This window comes from Phoca vitulina, unplaced genomic scaffold (genome assembly GCF_004348235.1).
Source record: "Phoca vitulina isolate PV1807 unplaced genomic scaffold, GSC_HSeal_1.0 scaffold33, whole genome shotgun sequence".
Taxonomy (NCBI): Eukaryota; Metazoa; Chordata; class Mammalia; order Carnivora; family Phocidae; genus Phoca; species Phoca vitulina.
In genome coordinates, this window is record NW_022589736.1 from 2,287,274 (window position 1) to 2,294,872 (window position 7,599).

Here is a 7,599-nt window from a genome sequence, read left to right on the forward strand (position 1 = left end):
CGCCCATCTTCGAGCGGAGCTTCAGCTGCCCTCGGCCCGGCGGCGCGGCGGGCGCGGGCCCATGGCGGCGGCGCGGCAGGCGCGGGAGGGCGCCGAGGCGGCGGCGGCGGCGGCGGGCGGCCGAGGGGGCAGGCGCCGCGGAGGCCTCTGAGGAGGACGCCGAGGAGGCCGCAGAGGACGAGGCTGATGTGCCCGCGGTACCCGAGCGAACAACGCCGCCACAGCCGCCGCCGCCGCCGCCGCCACCGCCGCCGCTCGGGCCCCGCCTTCCGTCGGGCCTGACGTCAGCGCGTCGCGGCGCCGCCCGGCCCCGCCCCTCGCCGGCCTGCCTTAAAGGCGGGCGGCCGCGGCTGAGGGCATCGTGGGCTGTGGGGTTTCTCCCACTGGTCCGCGGGGCTGGTCCGGACCGGGACCCAGGACCGCGGGCGGCGCTGTCTCATCACCGCTGAGGCGCGGAGAACGGCCGCCCCGAGCACCGCACGGTAGTGGACAAGCAGCGCGGAGGCACGAGTGAGATACCACCGAAATAGGCACCTGTCGCAGGGGGGCTGGGTCCTGCCCGCGTGGAGCGCTCTCGCAAACTGATAAGCAAGGAACACGATCCTCCTGGGACGGGGAGAAGTGCACGTGGCGCTAGGCACAGCCGGGGGTGGGGGCTGGGGGACGCCAGCCGCGCAGGGAGGTCCAGGGATTTCCCCGCGCTGGGACAGAGGTGGGCAGAGGCAGCGGCAGACCCGAGTGTGGGACGGCCCTGAGAATGCGGTCCCTCTCACCTGTAACCGAAGCAACGCGTGATGAAGCACTGACACCCTTCTTTAAACCTATGACAAAGGCTTTTTTCCATAGAAGATCCAGTGTGAATCGCCAGTCCCAAACACTGTGTCTGTCTTTGACAACTGATATCTGTTTCTCTAGATGTCACCATGATCAGTGGGGACACAGGGCGCCAGACAGATACGCGGGCACCCTGAGCAGGCATGAAAGTGGAGACATGCTAGTTAGGAGCAGGTGAGCTGCTGCGCTCCAGGCGAGGTGCTAAATTTAGCCCGTAATGAAATGTGTCAGGGGAAAGTATGAACCGGTATTTTTATAGGCCGTGGGCACCAGCACCAGATATGTTTCATAAGCAGCTTTGGCAAGAACCAAAGGAAACTGAACCTCTGTTTCCAAGTGTACAGTGAGAAAGAGTGGTAATTAACTGAGTCATTCCCTATGACAAAATCCCAGGGCATACAGGACCAGATTTTGTAAGGTTGGCAATGGGAACACAGAGGCAAGGGATCCTCCTCCCCAAATTTATCGATTCCTTGTGGGAGCTGTATGCTTTCATGAGGAAGATACTATGTTCAAAGAAAAAAAAAACCATCTCCAGTTTTGGCAAGAATCTGAAATCTAGCCGATGCATTTGGCCAGACATAATTTTCAGAGGTGGTTATAGTGACGTGTCAACCTTGCTAAATAGGAGTGTTAATGTGGGCGAAGTAAAGACGACAGGAGTCCCGAGGCTGCTATGCGAATACCGGGAAACTCTGCATTCTCTGGTCGGCTGATATGCCCAAACAGAACCCCAGCACGGAAGGCATACACCTTCCTGCTTGGAGCAGTGCAAGACACTCTGTTCATGAAACGTTCAGAGTGAAAAGTCTATGGGTGCCTGGCTGGCTCAGTCAGTAGAGCATCTGACACTTGATCTTGGGGCCATGAGTTTGAGCCCCATGTTGTGTGCAGATGTAACTTAAAAAAAAAAAAAAAAAACTTGACAAGTTCCTGGTCAGTCATTCCAATGTCTTCTAGCATCCCCTCTGTGGCCTGTGGACATGTTTGGTGTGTAGCATTCCAGATGAAATGAATTAGCTGGGTAGAAGCAGTACTTGGATGTGCTCCCCCACACCTACCCTATGCACACGTTTTGAAGATTTATTTATTTATTTTAGAGAGAGAAAGGAGGGGGGGCAGAGGGAGAGGGAGAGAATCTTTAAGCAGACTCCACACTGACTGCGGAGCCCAACACGTGCGCTCGATCCCATGACCCTGAGATCACCAAAGGAGCCGAAACCAAGAGTCAGATGCTTAGCCAACTGCGCCACCCAGCCACCCCACTATACACATTTTAATTCAACCTGGTAACCATTACATAGAAGAGGAAGGGAGGGTGGGGTTCAGCTCACAACTGTTGGATTTGGGGTCTGGGTGAATGTCTGTGAACACCTCAGTGACTCTCCTTTTGAAAAGTACTTGGATAACCACTTATCTTTGCAACTCTCCAAGCGGGTGGATTTCCTTGACCTCTCTTCCTTGTTGACCTTTGGCTTGTAGGGAGAGATGGGAAGATGAAGACCAGCAATCAATCAATCAATCAATCAATCCAGCAAGATGATTCAGCAGAGTCCTGGCACAGCCCTGTCGCACCTGTCAGGGGAGCTGAGGGAAAGGGGTTAAGAAACCTCACTTGGGGGGTGCCTGGGTGGCTCAGTTGTTAAGCGTCGTCTGCCTTCGGCTCAGGTCATGATCCCAGGGTCCTGGGATCCAGCCCCACATTGGGCTCCCTGCTCTGCGGGAAGCCTGCTTCTCCCTCTCCCACTCCCTCTGCTTGTGTTCCCTCTCTTGCTGTGTCTCTCTCTGTCAAATAAATAAAATCTTAAAAAAAAAAAAAAGATGGGGCGCCTGGGTGGCTCAGATGGTTAAGCGTCTGCCTTCAGCTCAGGTCATGATCCCAGGGTCCTGGGATGGAGCCCCACATTGGGCTTCCTGCTCAGCAGGGGGCCTGCTTTCCCCCCACCCCCGGCTCTGCTTCTCCCCCTGCTCATATTCTCTCTCTCTCTCTCTGTATTTCTGTGTCTCGAATGAATAAATAAAAAAATCTTTAAAAAAAAGAAAGAAAGAAATCTCACTTGGAAGGTAAGCTTGTTTCTTCTGGGGTAGGGCTCCTTCATCACCTAGATGAGATCTGGCCATGGACAGCAGGAGGGGGCGGGTGACAGGCAAGGTTCAATCTGATCACAAATCTACTTAAAAAAAAAAAAAGATTTTATTTTTAAGTAATCTCTACACCCAACATGGGGCTCAAACTCATGCCCATGAGATCAAGAGTCACATACTCCTCTGACTGAGCCAGCCAGGCACCCCACAAATCTACTTTCTTAATGCATGTTCTTAAAAACCTGAAGGAAATATACCAAAATTATAGTAGACATTACAGATGATTTCCCCTACCCATGCTAGTCCTATGAATTTAAAATGAATCTTGGGGCCTGGGTGGCTCAGTCAGTTAAGCATCCAACTCTCTATCTTGGCTCATATCATGATCTCAGGTTCCTGGGATCAAGTTCCATATTGGGCTCCACACTCACCGGGGAGTCTGCTTGAGGTTTTCTCTCTCCTCTCCCTGTGCACCCCTGCCCCACTCATGTGCTCACTCTCTCTCTCTCAAATAAATAAATAAAATGGCATCTTGTCTTATTTGAACTTAACTATTAGTGTGGTTGAGTGTTTCTTATCGTATTTATTGACCAACTGGGACCCTAAATCCGTGAACTGCCTAGTCGTAGCACTTGCTGGTTTTTCTATTGGATTCTCTGACTTTTTCTTTAGATAAAATTAGGGTTTTTTTTAAGGTTTTATTTATTTATTTGACAGAGAGAGAGAGAGCACAAGCAGGGGGAGCGGCAGAGGGAGAGGGAGAAGCAGACTCCCCACTGAGCAGGGAGCCCAACACGGGGCTCGATCCCATGACCCTGGGATCGTGACCCGAGCCGGAATCAAGAGTCGGACGCTCAAACGACTGGGCCACCCAGGCGCCCCAGGACACGTATTTTTAATTTACAATTTTGAAAACTAGATTAACATTTTGTGTTCAGTAAGTAAACTTAGGGGGAAGCCAATTTTCAGTCTAGATCACACTCTCGCCAGTAGCCTCCAGCAGTTGAGAGCACAGAGCCACACTCGTGTTTACTGATATTTTATTCAGTGGGGAAGGGTTTTTTTTGTCACCTTCAAATTTAGTAAAGTACATTTCTTAGAGTAAAAATAGAACATTAGTTTGTAAAGCACAATGTAATTCCTCCTGACTCAGCCGAGGTTTGGATGATTTTCTTCTCTAAACATTTCACTCTGAAGTTCCTGGCACCGGCCCCCATCTTCCTGTGATGACAGACAGGCCTTCCAGTAGGCCCCGGCCCAGAGCACTTTGTAGCCCTCTCCCCCAAGGCCAAGATCTTGGCCGGGGAATGGGCGTGAGGAGCCAGTGGGGAGAGGTTTGTGTGGGATTCAGAATGTCCTTTTTTTGGCCTCAGGTCATACTTTCCAAAGATGTGAACATCTAATTCCCATCATTCTTCTCCCATTGTGTAAAAATTGCCGAAATTACATGTGGTGGTGGAGGAGTTCAGAGTTAGTTTTGTGTATTTTTTGCTTGTTTTATTTTATTTAAATTCAATTAATTAACATATAATGTATTATTGGTTTCAGAGGTGGAGGTCAGTGATTCATCAGTCTTATATAATACCCAGTGCTCATTACATAATTCTGTGTATTTCCGATGGACACTTCTCAGCCTTCACAAGACACCTGTCAGGGGGCTCCTGCCGGGCTCAGTTGGTTCAGTGTCCGACTCTTGGTTTCCGCTCCAGTCATGATCTCGGGGTTCTGGGATCAAGCCCAGTATGTTGGGCTCCGCGCTCAGTGGGGAGTCTGCTTGTCCCTCTCCCTTTGCCCCTCCCCTCACTTGTGCTCTCTCTCTCAAATGAATAAACAAAATCTTGAAAAAAAACAAAAAAAAGACACCTGTCGGGTACTGTTTCCTTGAGATGCTCTGAAATATAGATGTGACGAGGTGCCCCTCAAACTCCAAGACTTGACAGTAAAGTTATCCTCTGCGAGTTCAGTTAGTGAAATCCATACTGATTACATTTGTTACCTGAAGAAATAATGCAAGAGATAATCAAAATACATGAATGAAGAGTTATAGAATCCTCTACCCGTTGGCAAGGTTATATGGGTCCACTCCCAGAGACCTGCACCAGAATCCAGGGATAAATATGAAATCCATCAATTCCCTGTCGGTGTGGGGCTGTTTCACCAAAGCGCCAAGTTAGAAGGAGCAAGGAAAAGGGAAGTCCAGGGGAAGATTCCGTCTCCACCACGGTCCCCAGGACAGAAGGGCTGAGTTGGACAGAGCCCTGGTCCTGAGATATGAGGGGAGAACGTAGACAGAGTACCAGAGTAGGCAGCCTCTGTCATCTTCCAACTGACCTTTGGGCGTCACCAGAGAGGGGACCTAAGACTCACCTGTCACTAGAAGAGTACGTGCGCACACACACACGTTATCAGCATGGTGGGCTACACATTGGACTTTAGTGAGTTTGTTTGGTGTAAGTCAGGATCCACACGGGATGGTCTGCTAACACACATTTTCTAGAAGCAGCCCCTCTCCAAGCCCACGGCTGTAATGGGAGTTGTCATGTTCATATGATGTGATCAACCTTTGGCCACGGTTTATTGAATAAGAGCTGGACTCCGGATCCAACTGGAGTGAATGTGTACCTTTCCTCAGAACTTTGGATGCGAGTCTGACAGAAAGAACGCTGGCTTTCTCTGCAGGGGTTGGGCTACAGCTTGTACACACAGTGGCTGGGACCTGGTCAGAGAGAGAGCTGAGGTGCAGTGAGGGGAAGGTGCAAGTTCACAGGGACAGGTAGAGGTGTGACAAGGAAGGGATGCTCACTCCTGGGCCTTAGAGCCCTGGGGCCCCAAGCTCCAGTGCACCCTACCCTTGGAGCCAGTGAAGGGGCCCAGGAGCATTCTCATACGTTCCCTCTCTTTGTGTCTGAACAGTCAGAGTAGAGTTCTGCTGCATGCATCCAACACAAACTGGGCTAAGTATCCCAAGGGGGCCTGTAGCCCCACCTGGGAAACCCTGACCCCAGAGAGCCCATCTGCCCTGCTCAAGAGGACACTGCTGCCTAGGTGCAGCACGACTGGATCTCTGTGCAGAGCCAGGAATGAGCAAAACCCTCAGCTGGACATGCAGCACAGGGTGGGGGCTTGACCACTGAGCGGCAGGCTTGCTCGAATCCATAGGGTAAGGACAAAATGATGTGAAGGACAGAGGAGAGAGGAACATCTGCTGAGCCTCAATTTTTTTTTTTTTTAAGATTTTATGTATTTATGAGAGAGAGAGAGAGAGAGCATGAGCAGGGGCAGAGGGAGAGGGAGAAAAGCAGAGTCCCCGCTGAGCAGGGAGCCTGATGTGGGACTGGATCCCAGGACCCTGGGGTCATGACCTAAGCTGAACGCAGGTGCTTAACGACTGAGCCACCCAGCCGTCCCATCCCTGCTGAGCCTCAAATTGTGCAGATTCTCAGGATTCATCTCCTCACTCTTCCTGCTTTACTCAGAGAGCCCATTGTACAGATGCCGAGGTAGAAGACTGGAAGTTAGTCAGTTGTGCTCACATGTCAGTCCTCAGCCAGGGTGCTGGGCAAAAACAGGTGCTCGGTGTGCACTTCGCGGCTGGATAGTGTGTGAGCGAGGTCTCCCTCAGCCTCCTAAATCTTTTATGCCCCATTGGGGTGGCCTAGCTCTGGCAGATGCCACAGTGCACAGGGCAGGAAAGAAAGGGGAGAGGAAGATGGGGGGTGGGGGGGACAAGGTGAACGACCCAGAGTGACCAGAGATGGACACGGGGACAGCAGGCGCAGCACAAGTCTGGCATTTGGGAAACCAGCATTAGTGCTTGGGCCTGACCTCCGGGCATTTCCGAGGTGCCACAAAGGACAAAGCTAACACATGCAAGGCGCAGTCGAATTTTACCGAGTTACCATGACAACAGGAGGAATAAGCAGAGAGAAACTCCCCCAAATTAGCACTCCTTATTTCAGACAATTTTAAGGTTTCCTTTGCTTTCTGTATATACAAAGGCAAACACACGCAGCTGTGCACTGCGTCATGCTGACGTCTCGGGAATAACCCATGTGGCTCACGACACCAGAGCGAAGAAGGAGCTGGGAGTTGCTCATTTAGTCTTCTAGCAGATGAGGCCTGAAGTGCTTTTCCAACAGTGTATCCGCCCCGAGACACTGGTGGAAAGGCTGGCAGCCCTCTGCTCCGGCTCACGTTTCTCCATGGCTTTGAAGGGACCAAAGCAGAGCACCGTCACCCGTTGAAGGGGGAGCTCGGAGTTGGCAGGCCTACGGACCGGCTTCGGCAGCGAAGGTTTCAGGAAACTCTGACTAGGGTTCACATGTACACAATCACCCTTTCAGAGGACCTGGCATTCCCTCAGGGAATTCAGAGATGGCCTGTGCCAAAGGGGAGAAGCGAGGTCTCTGCTGATCACCACAGGGCCAGAGGGCCACCACCGGGACCACCCACACCCCTGCCGGTCCCCTCACCAGCAGCCTCACCTCCAGGCACGGGGTGCGTGTGCCTGTGACTGAGGAGCCCCCAGCAGCTGCCCTAGACCTGAGGGATAGCCTGGGCCGGTGCAGGAAGCCGAACAGACAGGGCCTATGTCGCAGCCAGCGGGCCACTGCATTCAAGCCATTGTTTCTGGGTATTCCTGGAAGAGGCTGGCATGTGATTTGGTAGACCGAGGTGAGA

At 52.1% G+C, this 7,599-nt stretch overlaps 1 long non-coding RNA gene across 1 annotated transcript; it reads left to right on the plus strand.

Moving 5' to 3' along the window:
• Positions 1-309: 309 nt before the first annotated feature.
• Positions 310-2,508, plus strand: LOC116645636. Its single transcript, XR_004301983.1, has 3 exons — positions 310-510; positions 916-1,008; positions 2,317-2,508. It is a non-coding gene; the product is annotated as an uncharacterized LOC116645636 (long non-coding RNA).
• The last annotated feature ends 5,091 nt before the right edge of the window (positions 2,509-7,599 follow it).